The sequence below is a fragment of the Geotrypetes seraphini genome, chromosome 8, assembly GCF_902459505.1.
Source record: "Geotrypetes seraphini chromosome 8, aGeoSer1.1, whole genome shotgun sequence".
Lineage (NCBI taxonomy): Eukaryota > Metazoa > Chordata > Amphibia > Gymnophiona > Dermophiidae > Geotrypetes > Geotrypetes seraphini.
Window position 1 is genome coordinate 17916599 of NC_047091.1, and position 14138 is coordinate 17930736.

General features: G+C 44.1%; 1 long non-coding RNA gene across 1 annotated transcript; it reads right to left on the minus strand.

Moving 5' to 3' along the window:
- Positions 1-1578: 1578 nt before the first annotated feature.
- On the minus strand, positions 1579-8895 carry LOC117364793. Its single transcript, XR_004540318.1, has 3 exons — positions 8814-8895; positions 1786-2078; positions 1579-1688 (listed from the first exon to the last, which is right to left on the minus strand). It is a non-coding gene; the product is annotated as an uncharacterized LOC117364793 (long non-coding RNA).
- Positions 8896-14138: the final 5243 nt, after the last annotated feature.

Sequence of the window (14138 nt, forward strand, 5' to 3'; positions counted from 1 at the left end):
AGCTACTAACCCAGCCTGCCAGCCACTAGGCCTGCCTGTCCCGGCCTACCACTAGACTACCAGAGGTGAGACAGGGTACAGTGCCTATCAGGGAGAATTTGGTTCAGAATGGGGTTTTTTTTCTTGTTCTCCTCCTCTAAATTTAGGGTGCGTCTTATGGAGAAAAAAATACAGTAAAACAAATTACTGCAGATTGCGGTCAGACTTTAAAATACTACTAATACTCTATGGCCAATGTCGGGATGGCCCAGATTCAGTAAATGACAACTTAAAAATCTGCACTGGAAAATAATGGCACTAGAGTTAAGCGCGCATCTGAGGATTAAGCTCGAGAAATGGGCATCAATATGGCAAATGAGGTTCAACGTGGATAAGTGCAAAGTGATGCATATCGGGAACAAAAATTTCATGCACAAATACAGGATGTCCGGGGTGGTACTAGGAAAGACCTCCCAGGAAAGGGACTTGGGAGTTCTGATCGACAAGTCCATGAAGCCATCTGCACAATGCGCTGCAGTGGCGAAAAGGGTGAACAGAATGCTAGGAATGATCAAGAAGGGGGATCACGAACAGATCAGAGAAGGTTATCATGCCACTGTAACAGGCCATGGTGCGCCCTCACCTGGAGTGCTGTGTCCAGCACTGGCCGCCGAACATAAAGAAGGACATGGTACTACTCAAAAGGGTCCAGAGAAGAGCGACTAAAATGGTTAAGGGGATGGAGGAGTTACCGTACAGTGAGAGATTGGAGAAGCTGGGCCTCTTCTCCCTTGAAAAGAGGAGACTGCGAGGGGACATGATCGAAACATTCAAGATAATGAAGGGAATAGACTTAGCAGAGAAAGACAGACTGTTCACCCTCTCCAAGGTAGAGAGAACGAGAGGGCACTCTCTAAATTGAAAGGGGATAGATTCCGTATGAACGTAAGTAAGTTCTTCTTCACCCAGAAAGTGGTAGAAAACTGGAACGCTCTTCCGGAATCTGTTATAGGGGAAAACGCCCTCCAGGGTTTCAAGACAAAGTTGGACAAGTTCATGCTAAACTGGAACATACACAGGTGAGGCTGGACTCATTTGGCGCACTAGTCTTGACCTAGGGGCTACCGCTGGGCAGGATGGGCCATTGGTCTGACCCAGCAGCGGCAATTCTTATGTTCTTATCATGCTCAAATTTAGGTGACATTTATAGAATCGAGAAGGGTTACATGTCTGTACAAATACTGTCACAGCAGTAAATATATCAGGAATGATGGGGCCTGAGCATCTGATGTCATGAGCTCAGGCTCTGTGAAGCTGAGGATTACATCTCGCTGTACATTGGGGTATGGAAGGAGGAATATCAACAGACTAAAACCAGCTGTGCATAAAATGACACTAGATAAAATGTGTTGCAATAAAATTCTAGAAGACAGTTAATAAAAAAATATATAAAATTCTAGAAGACAGTTAATAAAAAAAAAAAAAATAGATAGATATTTATATTTTCATTAGCCAGTAACCCTGGGGACATTTTTGTTTTCATAAGAAGGGGGGAACGACGAGTCAGACGCACCAACATCATACCTGGAATACCAGAAAGTGAGATTCAGCCACTTTTCTCTCTACCCAGGACGATGGGGGTTTCCATGACGACAGCCAACAAAAAGGATCAGCGAGAGAAGTCGGCAGCAACAGGGAAAATAAAAAAACTGAAATAAGAATAATACAATAATAATGATGATGATGGCCTGGGCTGCAAATAATGGGCCTAATCAGGTTTATAAACACTGGATATGTTACATATACCTTGCCTGCCTTCGCGATTTGTTTCTTTTAAGTAGAAAAAGGAACTGCAGAGGGACTGCATTTCTTTTCTGGGTTTTAAAGATACAGAGGTGGTGCTGATGGGGACATCGAGTTACGGGTCAGCTCTGAAGGGTTTGCAGAGTCCTCTGCCCTTCGTGGCGCCTGCAGCTGGTCTTAACCATCTGTGGCTCAAGCCTCGTCAGGAGATGGAGACTGGACACTGGTTGTTTCATTGTCAGCTAAGACCCCATTATTCTATAGTATTTATGTATAAAGCTTTTTATTCCACATTCCTGGAACAACAATTGAAAAGCGGTTTACAAAATAACCAAACGCCATTATTACATAAAAATAAGCCAACTCTATTTCAAAATCTAGAATATTAAAAAAACACTCCAAACAATATCTTCTTCCCACTGATCTACAAATACTCCCCAAGTCTAGCGTGAATGGCCGTTTTAGCGGCCGGATCTGGCCACCAAAACGTCCACCTGCTGAAACCAGGGGGATGTGTGGGAGGATCCTGCAGCCAGTCTGTTTCAGTTTGCCGCTGGCGCTTCAGGAAAGCGACGGCAGAAGGTGGGAGAGTGGTAAGGGGAGGGAGGCGTTTGGTTCCGACTCCACCAGCTACGCAGTGGGGCCGAGGTGCTGCGTGGCCTCCTGCTGGAAGGTGTGCGGCCGCACAGCTTATAGCAGGGATCTCAAAGTCCCTCCTTGAGGGCCGCAATCCAGTCGGGTTTTCAGGATTTCCCCAATGAATATGCATTGAAAGCAGTGCATGCACATAGATCTCACGCATATTCATTGGGGAAATCCTGAAAACCCGACTGGAATGCGGCCCTCAAGGAGGGGCTTTGAGACCCCTGGCTTAGAGGGAACATTGCGCTCAACATTGCCTCAGCTACAGAATTAGATTGTAATCTCTTTGGGGACAGGAAAACGTCTAGCATGCCTATATGAAACTCACCTTGAATTACTACTGGGGGGGGAAAAAAATAGGTGTGAACTCAATCCAAATAAAATAATTAAGAAATTAGGGGTCCTTTTACTAAATCGTGCTAACCGATTTAGCACGCGCTAAATGCTAAGGCGCCCGAAGAATAAAACGGGCGCCATAGCATATGCTAATCTTTAGCGCGCGGTAAATCGGATAAAGCATGCTAAATCGGTTAGCGCGCCTTAGTTAAAGCACCCCAACGTAAGGCCAATAAAGAGGCATCATATTGATTTTTTTATACCGTATTTCATTCACATAGCTTACAAAATTATCAAAAAGGAAAGAGAAAATGAGACCCCGGAACAAGATATGCAGCAAAGACCAAAACACAGTAAGGTGACCAAACACACCTTGCAGAGACAGGAAAGCACCTCTTGTGCTCAAGCTGAAAGTGCATGTTTGACAGGGCCACTAGGGAGCCGCCCATGATACCCTACCACAAGGTCCAAACTGTAAACGTGACCTTTAGCACCACTCACGCAGGCCCACTGCGGTGCAATCTCCTGAGGTTTTTGAGATTAACTAGGCCCGAGTACTGCCATCTTCAGTGAACCAGACAGCACACGTTTCCAGGTTTATTAAACTTTTGTTATCCCGCCTTATCCGTAATCAAGGCGGCTTTACATAATAATAAAAAAAAAAAGATACAAAAAAAAAACAGGAAACTAATAAACACCACACACTTTACATGGAGAAACATCAATAGTTGAACCATCTTGACAAACGTGACTGACCAAAACGAACTGGCACGAGAGGAGGAGGAAGAACTACAATCAATAATAGAAAAAAAAAAAAACCAAAATGGGAAAAACAGAAGGACGGGGAAACAAATGTTTTATTTCTTTAAGGCTTCTTTGTGCACTCCTGTTAATTGTCAGGTAGCCTTGTGCGCTTGCCCTCAAAACATTCTATTAAGCACACCCAAAAAGGTGACGCGTCAAAATTGCGGAAAACAACAGCATGCCGACGCTCCCGCACTGACGTTTGAGCACAGGAAAATGTGCGCCGCCGCTTCCGCCACTTTGAGGCCTTCGGTTTTATGCTCCGAGGGTGTATGTGTGTGTGTGTGTGTGGGGGGGGTACACTTAGAAGTCCTCACACTCCTGCTGGGGTGTGTTGGGGACTCCCCCCCACTACACTGAAAGCTCCTGAACAGCAAAAAGAATCGGAGTTTTCAGTGTACTGGGGGTATTCCCCCCCCAGTCCCCCTCCCAACGGGAACGCAAACAGTTCTAAGTGTAGTCGGGGGGTCCCCCCCCATAGTGTAAAACCAAAGGCCTCAAAGCGGCAGCACACATTTTTCCTGCGCTTAAATGTCAGAGGGGGATTGTTGGCATGCCGTTGTCCTCCACGCTTTTGACGGCATGCCCCCAAAATGCTCCTCAAATACAAAAGAGTGACAACAAGAGCATAATGACACTAACGGAATACGAGGCATGCATCAGCGTTCTGAACAGAGAATATATTTAGCAATTGTGCAGTAGAAGAATTCTGCTTGTTGCTCCTTAATCAAGAGGTGTAACTGCTGTTTTACTTAATTGCCTTCTTAACTAATTTCTCTCTGAATTAGCCCTGAAGCGTCATAAAGGTAGGAGGCTTCAATCAAGAATTCGGCAGGTGAGAGCAGTGAGAAAAGCACGGGTCCTGATGCCTAATTTTCTCTGGAAGCAGAAAGAAAGCAGATGCTGGGGGGGGGGGGAGGGGGGAGTGCATTCGTGTGGAAACGGAATGAATCTGACTCATTTCATTATCGAGGGAAATGGAAAAAAAAGGAGAAAAAGCCAACATTTCTTTTTTTGTGTTCTCGTTTTGTTTCATTTTCCGCTTTAGCGCACGCTACGTGCAAATAGCATGTGCTATCAATTGCAGAACAAAATTTTAACAGAATTAAAAAGAAAAAAAACAACCCCAAAACAAACCCAACAACTCCAAAAACAAAGTGTAAGTACCCATACCAAATGTGCTCATTTCATTTTCATGAGCTATGGAGTTCACCTGAAGAGCTTCCTCTGGACCCATGATGGGAGTAGGGGTTAGAGGTGGGGGCTGGGAGGGGGAGCAGTTAAATGAAATAAAAGCTAGAGGGGGGTATCCGAAATGAGTCTCTTATGGAAGCCTGGGTGAAACTCCTGAACTTCGGCACTGTTAATTTTCTTAAGGGAAAGGGAATGGGGACTTGTGTACCGCCTTTTGCATGTCAAAGCTGACATTCAAAGAGGTGGGCACTGGAGGATTATGGGACTTGTCCAGGGTCATAAGGAGCAGCACTGGGATTTTATCTCACAACCTCTGGGTGCAGAGGCAGCAGCTCAACCAGTGAGCCACAACCTTTCCTCTTAAGAGAGAGGGGGGGGGGGCGTTTTACTAAACAGCAGCAAGCATTAATGAGTGCTTACGCGAACTAGAGACACCTACTGTGGGATGTGCCGAGACATTCTGCAGTAAATTTGCTGATCTGTGTTTTCACACCTCAACGCTAAATAAATATTTTGTGTTTTTTTGTGGAAGGACGTGTGCTGTAGGCTAACTGATTAGTGCGGGGTTAGCACATGGGACCGTGGCCCTGATTCTGTAAATGGAGCCTAACAGGTAGGCGCTAAGGAGTGCAAGTGCCAATCAGAAGTTAGGCGCCATTTATAGAATCGCGACTGGTAGCGCCTAAAGTGGTCGTAGGCGCTCTCTAGGCCAGGGTTTTCTTGCCTAAATGAATGCAATTAAGGCACCTACAGGCACCAAAATTAAAACACGTTTGAGATCCACCAATAACCTGCCTCTAACCATGCCTGCTTTCTGGTAGACATCTATCAGCTAATTGGGATTTCAGGCAAGTACAACAAGCGATGGTATTATCTCAGTTGGATTACTGTAATGGCATCTACTTAGGTATGCCTTCTGTTCGTAAAGGCAGCGTCTGACAATTGAAAAAAAAAACAAACCCCAACGTATCTGTTGCTGGCTTCCAGTAATCGTCCGACGAGAGCCTCATTTTGATATTTGCTTCAGGGATGTCTAAGCTCAAGCACACTGTATACAGTAAAATCTCGTTATAACGGATTCGCTTATAACAGAACATTGTTTATAGTGGACGAAGCCCGATGGTCCCGGCTGTGCGCCTTTATGAACATGCAGATAATCACCGCATATAGCGGACTCGCATATAATGGATTTTCAGATATAACGGACAACCAATTTGGTCCCCAGAGCCGCTTTTTGCTGTAGTTTTGTTCGGCAATAACAGACATGCAGGCTCTGCCTACAAGGTGCGTGGCGTGCGGGTGATATAGTATCAAAACGCAGCCCAGAAGAACATGACAGAGTATTTTTCTTTCCAGTACAGTATGACATAATGCTTTAGAACATCTTTAAGTGTTCTGGTTTTGCAATCATTTCGTGCCATCCCAGTGCTTTGCTGAGTTTTGTTATTGATGTTGTTGATATGCTTGTGCAGTGACTATTGTTCATTGATTGTAAGTTGTTTCAGGTTGACCTAAATAAAGTTTTAAAAGAATGCAACTCTGGATATAACGGACTGTTTTTCCAGGTCCCTTGAAGTCCGTTATAACGAGATTATACTGTAGATCAATAATCTCTTACAAACTGTGACATAGCTGCCATTGCTAGGGGCCGGACTCTACATATAGCGCTGATATCGACGGTCACCTAAAAGATGGCAGCCAATCACGTGTCAATGACGCAACAGCGCCGTTTGTGGAATCATGGCTACCTAAAACATAGGCCCCGGAAATATAGGCCGGGGTTTTTCAGGCCTATGTTTTCGGTTCCTATGTTTGACATGAATATCATCGATGCTGGTTCCTAAGGATACCTAAGGTCATTTCCAGTGTTAGTCATGCCTTCTTCAACCTTAAGTGCCGCTATAAACACAATCTAGGCGCTGGGGTTTGTAGGCACCTCTAGGCACTTACATTTTTGGGGGAGTCAGCCTGTTATTGTCGGGAGAAATGGTACGATGAAGTGCAACAGGGCGAGAAAAAAGGCAAAGAGAATAACACCAAACTGAAGCCTGCGTGGAAGGAGACCTTGGAACTAGGAGTATGTTGAGTCTAAAGAAAAGCCAGGCTAGGCGAGTAGTTCTGCTTTGTGGGCAAATTCACCCAATAACTTGACAATTTGCATTGCAAATTTTCTATATGATATTGGGTTTTGACCGCTGATGCAGTGTCTGTTGAGCTGAACATGGACTGTGTCAAGTCTCACATACACTAATAAACACTTTCTTGAAGAATATTTCATTGGACTTAAGTCTTTCCTTGTCCCCTGAAGAAAGCGTCTCCTATACACTGAAACTGCGATCCTTGTTGGAACCACTGTTTCTAAAAAAGACTTTATCATTGGCTGAAAGGACACCTCTCTTGTCTTTCTTGTTGTACTGCCTAACTTATGGCGTCATTTATAGACTTTGGGCCTAAGCGATAATATTTAGCAACCATCTCACACTGAATGTTAGAGCTTAGCCATCATAGTGCTATTTAATCAGCCAAGAGCTATTTCTGGACAGTTAAATATTTATATTTATATACCACTTATATCCTAACTGGTTTACATTCAGGTACTTTATCATATATCCCTATCTGTCCCAGTGGGCTCAAACTCTATCTAGTGTAACTGGGGCAATGTTGGGATTAAGTGACTTGCCCAGGAGTTGTGAGGAATTTGAACCCACAGCCTCAGGGTGCTAAGGCTGTAGTTCTAACCCCTGTGCCATACACTCCCACAGAACAAATGGCGTTTTAACAAGTTTTTGAAGGCCTGCAAACTCTTTTGTTGCTTAACGAAAGATGGAAGCTTATTCCATTCTTCCTGGACCTCTACATGAAAAATCCTTTTCTCTCACCGTCTGCAAACTTAGCTCCTTTCTAGATGGCTTAGCCAAGTTCTCAGCTGTTTATAACATGTATAGTTACCTAGTTTCTCAGAGGATCTCTATTTACCATAACTCAATCATTGTACCACTCGCTTTCCAAATATGTCTTGTCCATATTTGTTTCGACTATACTGTGTCTTGTCACCCTGCGTCACCAGGCCGGACCACGCCCCACAATGGAGGTAGCTGAAAGAGCCCAGAGCACACGGCGCTGACCGAGCAGATTAATCAGTTCCCATCGGAGTGGTGGATCAAATGATGAAAACACCTGAATAGTTCAAAACTTAAAACAGCTTTATTTCTGCCAGGACTCAAATATTTCAACAGTTCAAAATAAACATTGCTAAACTTCTCCACTTCTAAACACTTTGCAAACAGGCCTTTATAGCTTCTCAGTGTTCAACACACAGTTCAAAAGATTCAAAAGAAAACACAGCATCAAAATGCTTTTCAATATGGCCTCCCCATAGGCCTGTGCCTACCCAGAGGCAGGTCTTCTCCATAGTTCGGCTCCCCTGGACAAAATAAATGCCTCTTACACCAGGGCACTCTTACAGCTTAGAACTACCATTTACTAGTTCAAAACATTTCAAACATTTTCTAGTCAAAAATTCTCTCTGGCAGAGTGTCAGGCTGGATTTTCCTCTGAGCTCTTCTGACAGCAGAGCTCAGGGCAGAAAGGGACCTCCTCCCATAGCGACCATTGGTTGTGGTCCCTCCCCAACATGGCCCACAATCCAGCAAAAGAAAAAAGGAAAATATTCAAAAGATCACTGCCAGGGCTGTGCAGCACTCTTGCCACAGCCTGGAAATAGTCTCAAAATGGTTGCAAAAATCTTTGCATTAAAGCATTCAGACTTTTAATAAACTTTCCCTTTAGAGTTTACTGGGACGCCAGTCCCCTTTTCTTAGCAGAACTCTAGCAAACAGTTCCAGCCTCTAGGCTTGCTTACTTGTTCACAAAGAAAAAATCTCTCAGCATAACCTTCAATTTAAACCACTTCTGTTTCCAAGGCATATAGGTCACTTTCAAAATCCCCCTCATAAAAGTCCATGGCTTCATCTGAGTCTAAACCTTCCCTCTTCTCAGAAGTTTCATTAAGTACTTCATCTAACATTTCCAAAATCATTATGCGTGAATCTGACCTGTATATTTGGCTGAGGTAAGCTGCTTCTAGTCCTAGGAATTGGTCTTGCTTCTTTACAAAGTGGCTGCTTCCCTTGTGAGCACTGCTGCGGCCCTTAAAAGCCTAGGATACTAAGCTGCAGGTGTGTCCTTTTCCTTTCTAAAGTTGTGACTAGAATGCTCTTGGTGTTGCCTCAAACTGGGTCTTCCATGAATGTTGTGAGTCACCTTGTAAACCTTCCCCCTAGGAACAGTATCCACAGCTGTACTGGTTCCACCTGCATATTGTTCCCCATTCCTTAACCCAATCCTTGGTGAAAACAAATGGTTATGGGGAACAATATGCAGGTGGAACCAGTAGAGCTGTGGATACTGTTCCTAGGGGGAAGGTTTACAAGGTGACTCACAACATTCATGGAAGACCCAGTTTGAGGCAACACCAAGAGCATTCTAGTCACAACTTTAGAAAGGAAAAGGACACACCTGCAGCTTATTATCCTAGGCTATTAAGCTGCTCACACTTAGACCTTCCCTGGCTGGTTCTGATTCTGGGCTGAGGTGTTGGTACTGTTCTTTCATTTTGGGACTGTATTTTCCTTTGCCTAGCACTTGGCACAGGTGTTTTCTTACTACCCTTATCAGTCCTAGGAGCTCTCAGACAAGCATGCATCTGGGGCTGTCATCTCTGCTCCCACCATTGCTGTATATTCTTGTGATGCATTATATGTAAGCTGCCTTTGTTTTATTAAATAATTATATGGAACAGCAACTGTGTTGCGTTGAGGTCATTTGGAGAGCTAAGCAGCCGGCCATTCAGAAGACAGACTAAATGAATGAATGAATAAATAAATAAGTTAATGGAAGAATTTTACACATGATTTGGAATCTAATTGAACAATACAAAACAAATAATAATCCCAAGGCTGATCCAAAATAAAAATCATAATAGCACTCCTATAGTGAACATAAGAACATAAGAACATAAGACTTGCCTCTGTCGGGTCAGACCGGAGGTCCATCGTGCCCGGCAGTCCGCTCACGCGGCGGCCCCTCAGGTCCAGGACCTGATAGTGCTCCTACCCTAGAACTCACATATGCTTTTCGCTTTTGTCCTGTAGTGTAACCTTCTATCTATACCCTGTAATCCCCTTCTCTTTCAGGAAGTCATCCAGTCCCTTTTTGAAACCCAGTATTGTACTCTGTCCTATTACCTCCTTTGGAAGCGTGTTCCAGGTGTCCACCACCCTCTGAGTGAAGAAAAACTTCCTTGCATTCGTTTTGAATCTGTCCCCTCTCAGTTTTTCTGAGTGACCTCTTGTTTTTGTTGTCCCCGCTAGTCTGAAGAATCTGTCCCTGTCCACCCTCTCTATGCCTTTCATGATTTTATATGTCTGTATCATGTCTCCTCTCAGCCTCTGCTTTTCCAGGGTAAAGAGCCCCAGTTTGTCCAACCTTTCGGCATATGAAAGGTTCTCCATTCCCTTTATCATCCTAGTTGCTCTCCTCTGGACCCTCTCAAGTATCGCCATGTCTTTCCTAAGGTACGGCGACCAGTATTGGACACAGTATTCCAGATGCGGTCGCACCATTGCTCGATACAATGGCAGGATGACCTCCTTCGTTCTGGTAGTGATACCTTTTTTGATAATGCCCAGCATTCTGTTCGCTTTCTTTGAGGCCGCTGCACATTGCGCCGCTGGCTTCATTGTTGTATCCACCAATACCCCCAGGTCTTTTTCTAGGGTGCCTTTCCCCATCTCCCTTCCTCCCATCGTATAGCTGTACATGGGGTTCCCTTTCCCGATGTGCAAGACCTTACATTTCTCCACATTGAAGCTCATCTGCCATCTTTTTGCCCACTCGCACAGTTTGTTCAGGTCGCTCTGTAGTTCTTTGCATTCCTCAACAGTTTTGACCCTGTTGGAGAGTTTTGTATCGTCCGCGAACTTGATAACTTCACATTTCGTGCCCGTTTCCAGATCGTTAATGAATATATTGAACAGCAGCGGTCCCAACACTGACCCCTGGGGGACACCACTCGTGACCTCTTTCCAGTCAGAGTAGTGTCCTTTTACTACTACCCTCTGTTTCCTATCCATCAGCCAATTTTGGATCCATCTGTGGACGTCCCCTTCCACCCCGTGGTTCCACAGTTTCTTCAGCAGGCGCTCGTGGGGTACCTTGTCAAAGGCTTTTTGGAAATCCAGATAAACTATGTCAATGGGGCTACCTTGGTCCAAATGTTTGCTTATCCCCTCAAAGAAATGTAGTAGATTCGTTTGGCACGATCGTCCTTTATAGAAACCGTGCTGGCTTGATCTCATCAGTTTATTTTTTTCTATATGCTCATTGATACCTTCCCTGATCAGTGATTCGACCATCTTCCCTGGAACTGAGGTCAAGCTCACCGGTCTATAGTTCCCCGGGTCGCCTCTCGATCCTTTTTTGAAGATTGGTGTAACATTTGCTATCCTCCAATCTTCCGGGATTATCCCTGATCTTAAGGATAGGTTGCAAATATGCCTGAGTAACTCCGCTATTTCGTCTCTGAGCTCTTTCAATATCCTCGGGTGGATCCCATCTGGGCCAGGAGATTTGTCGATTTTTAATCTATTTATCTGCCTTAGAACGGCTTCGAGGCTTACCTCCATGCATGATAATATACCCTCCTGATCCTCCTTGAAGATTTTTTCTGGTTCCGGCACGCTGGATGTGTCTTCTTTTGAAGCTCTATGAATGTATATATATATATATATATATATATATATATATATACACACACATATACACTTATATATTTTTCTCAGGATCTTCAGAATGCTGTTTTAGTATACTCAAGTGTTTTACTCCAGACAGCTGCATTCCTCATTAATCCATAAGGTTTTTTTCAGATCATTTTTCATTTTGTCAGTGAAAATCAAAATTTGTTCTATAAAAATGAACAGTGAATAATAACTTATCTTTGCACGTAGTCCAACTGCACCGATACCTCTCCTGATGTGAAATCACGTTTCATCCTCTTCATCAGGGTTGAGGTGCTGAGTATCATAACAGAATATCCATTCTCATATTTCATACGTTCAAAAAAAAAAAAAAAATGTATATGAGATTTGAGAATGGACGTTCTGCTATGACACTGAGTCCTAAGAAATTCTTTCAATGATGAAAAGAAGATTGTAGATATGTGCGATTAAATCTGTCGCTGAGCTTTAAAACACATTTCAAATGAGGCTCAGTGAAAGAATATAAATATATATGCGTGAGAGTCCTCAGTTTTCACAACTCATTAAGGAAAAATCCTTTAATAAGAGTTGTCCATTCCTGTAAACTCAACTGGTGAAACATCCATGGACTTCTCATGTACAGGCGTGTATCAAATCACATTAGTGCGTGAATTAAATAAATAATCTGCAATCAAAATCATTAATGTTTGCCAAGCGCATTCACTGGCTTGACAAGAACACATATCCAATTCATATCAGATACTGTGCAGGATTGAAAATGTTGTCCACAGTTAACGTCACAAAGCTGAGTATTTATCTGTCTCATTCAAACGCTTAGACCCAGTTTGATATTGCCAGGGGCGTGCTGCCTTCAACTCGACAGAGCTCCATTTCACTCAGCAGCAACTCGACCCTGATGAAGTGGGTGAAATGGGATTTCACGCTGGAGAAGTGTCGGTGCAGTTTGGCCGCATGCAAGGATAAATTATCATTCACTGTTCATTTTTATTAAAATATTTTTTTGGAGTTTTCACTGATAGTGCCCGATCCTATAAACGGCGACTGAACCACAGTGCCTTGGAACGCAGTACTTAACACACACTGATTGTACAAGGTCCATCGTGTCCAGTAGTCCGCTCAAGTGGCGGCCCAACAGGTCCAGGACCTGCGCAGTAATCCTCTATCTATACCCCTCTATCCCCTTTTCAAGCAGGAAATTGTCCAATCCTTTCTTGAACCCCAGTACTGTACTTTGCCCTATTACGCCCTCTGGAAGTGCATTACAGGTGTCCACCACACTTTGGGTAAAGAAGAACTTCCTAGCATTTGTTTTGAATCTGTCCCCCTTCAACTTTTCCGAATGCCCTCTTGTTCTCTTATTTTTCGAAAGTTTGAAGAATATGTCCCTCTTTACTCTCTCTATGCCCTTTGCATCATCACCTCCCCTCCCCTTTATTATAAGAAACAAGCCTAGTTTAACTTCTGTTCTAATGAGGGCTACATGCATGGAACATCCGGAGACCAAAACTGGTACTTGGTTTGCCAGGTTGTATTTGTTCCTTTCTGTTTCATCCAAATGGATTTTGTGTTATTTTGCTCCCTGCATTCCAGCTGGTAAACGAGTGCTGTGATTACTAAAATGCAAGAAGTCTGGACAATAAAGTCCCATCTGGTCTCCCCTTCAGGGCAGATCACCACAAAGATGGCAAATCTCTCTATAGGAGTGTAAGTCATGCAAGACATTTTCGGTCCTCGTTTTTAATGGGATTTTTGTCTCTGAACAGGAATCCCCTTGAAGATAAAGTGCAGAAATCTGATTAACACGGGGTGAGGCCTGAGAATGCAATCTCTCTAACAGTGTGTGACAGAAAAGAGGAGCTTGATTTTCTGCAATCAAGTAATCAGGAGGTGATATCTGGCTCCTCTCCAGTTCTCTTAAGTACCGAGACTCGAGTGTTTTCGGGAGAGATTTTTCTGCCGGGCCGAGTGCAGGCAGGGGGATTAGCTGAGCCAGGGCATCCTGGAGGCTCCTTACCGCTGTATTTTGTGGATCCCTCGCTGCTGCATTCCGATGAGGGTGGCTGCTGGAGGAAGATTCTCGGGCCTCACTTCTCTTCATGAAGTCTCTCAGTGCCCTCTTCCTTATCTTGCATGCACGTGGAGACAGGCGGGCACAATGCAAGCAACACTGGTCCTCATGTGCCGGACCCAGGCAGTGGACGCACAATTCATGAGGATCCAGTGTACTCATCCTTTTTCTGCATCCCGGACGTTTCTTTGATGTTTCTGGCATCTTCAAGATGGTAAGTAGAAAAAGTCTTGATGGTAGAAAAATTGTAATGGAGAGCTGTAGAAAATCCGACCGATGTGAACAGGCGGAGACTAAAGACTGAGGATTAGGGGGAAGCAGGGGGAAATGGGTAGTGCTCGGGCATGCCCAGTGGGGCCCGGGCACTGCACGTGCTCAGAGAAAAAAAAAAAAAAAAAAATCTCTCTGAGCTATTGGAGAGCTTATCCGCACATTGGGAGCTGTTGGGACAACACCCATAGGTGGCTGACTCATCCTACTTGACCTAGGAGAATCTCTCTAACAGTGTGTGACAGAAAAGAGGAGCTTGATTT